The sequence below is a fragment of the Opisthorchis viverrini genome, assembly GCF_000715545.1.
Source record: "Opisthorchis viverrini unplaced genomic scaffold opera_v5_229, whole genome shotgun sequence".
NCBI classification, from domain to species: Eukaryota; Metazoa; Platyhelminthes; class Trematoda; order Opisthorchiida; family Opisthorchiidae; genus Opisthorchis; species Opisthorchis viverrini.
In genome coordinates, this window is record NW_008751888.1 from 111,206 (window position 1) to 113,333 (window position 2,128).

The window sequence follows — 2,128 nt, forward strand, 5'->3', positions numbered from 1 at the left end:
ACGGCCATAGAAATTCCGTTTTTTTACTGTAAAATATCGAACGAACACTATACGGTTTCTCCAGAAAAAAGTCGTGATTTCCGCTCTACGGATCCTTGGGAATCAAATGCAGAGATGCAAACCAAAGGAGCATTAAATGTTCTTTTCAGGATATAAGTGACCGCACCGGGTCCACGCCGGAGACATCACTTGTGCTAAATTCTTGCAAAAAATCCGGAACATTTGTAAAGAGGGCTTACTTTCAAATGATGGATAATTAACGAAAAATAGCAGACCAGTGCACCGATCCCAACCCCTCCCACCAGTGAATTTCAACACCACACGGTTAACGACTGTCTATATGATATGTATGATAAGTAGCCCGGGATGTGTATACATATGTAAATACGGTTTTCATCCACGGCGGGGAACAGCCTTGGTGGCGGAAAATTTCTCGTCGCGAGTGCTCCCATCAAGGAAAAACCCTCTGAGGCCAGAAGAAGAAACAATGTTACGTCCCTCAGAAAACTCATTTACTCGAGATGGCTAGCACAAATTTACTGACCGAAAGGTTCGTGATTCGAGCCCAACCTCCGCCTCTCAGCTTACCCTGTCGAAGGTTGGGCAACCTGGCAGTATCCCAGCCCTCGTGCAACCTTCGGGTGGCATGGCAGCTAGGCACCGAAAGAGTGCTGCATCCGGACGACTTCTGTTTACTCACCAATATTGAATACTACAATGGTAGTGATCCGTGTTGCCGAATCATATATTAGACAATTGACGTCGTAAAAACTACTAATAAACGACTGGCTGGACTAGGCTTCGTGTGGCGTGTACTTAAGCCTAAAATAGGCGCATAACAGTGGCAGGGCGGTAAACCTGAAACACGGATACAGGGGCGCACGAAAACCCCATATACACCCAGCTACAAACGTTGTACCGAAGGCACATTAGTTTCAGCTGCTACAGTTTCCATCACTGGAAAGTGGGAGATTGTGGGGCCTACAGTCAAGCCTTGTAGGCGATGGGATGTTCAGTTCCTGAAAGGAACTGGGTAGCTACGCACTGAAGACAGCCAAGCATCTCTGTTGAACGCGGATGCCATGATGTCGATTACAGTGAAGGCGATACCTTTGAAGAAAGCGCCCAACCGACAGTGCGCGAGCTCCCAGTGAGCATCCTCGTATTCCCTGTTAAGTTAGGTGGTGATGGGGCACTTACAGGAGTCCAGCTAAGTCGCACAGTGATGTAGACCACAAGGGCTGGTAGGAGGACGAGGCAGACTAATCAGCTTCAACAGTTAAACACCAGTATTCACCATAAGGACGATGAGATTAATCTGGTAGGTACCATTAAAAGCACACTAAAATATCCGAAAACAGCTGAAAACCAAATGATTCTGGAGAAAGCATGGAATAGTTTTGTTATTACCTCCACCCCGGCCAGTACACTCGTGGAGGAAGAATTCGGCCACTTTGTGGCCCCGGACGTGCTTTCACCTGGACGAGACTCCGTCCCGTAAGCAAAGCAAATCTGTGCTGAAAACCGAGGAGCACTGTACAATCGTTTCATCCTTGTCGGAAACTACCAGCACTCCGCATCTGACGAAACAGAGAGAGCTTCGAAACCTCGAACTCTCGGTCAGTGATTCAACACTCAACCAGTTGGTCGGGAGCAGTGCGACCAGCTGTCACACTGACAGGACTTGGTACAGTCACAGAAATCACATCACGTGACCACATATTGACCAACACCTCGAATGACATATAGCCCCAGAAAAAGCGACTGGATTGTGAAACAACAATTTGTTGCACAAGAAAGAGTAGAAAATATGACTTTAAATGATAGAGGCGACATTGATGAATGATGTTATGTTTTGTGGAGTTAGCTGTGTATACATATAAATGTATATGCATATGTATGTATATATTGCATGTCAAATGTGTCTACACCACTAGATATTGCACCAAAAAGGACTGACCAAAAAAGACGGAAGCGAAAAAAACAAACAAAATAGAATGACACTGTGGTGATAAAACAGACTAGAATGGTTAAAGATTAGACGGAGAGAAAATCAGTTATGAGATCAGGTGATGAGAGGGGGGGGATCGATCCAATCGAAAAAAAAACGCGTTTGACTCCGGTTAGG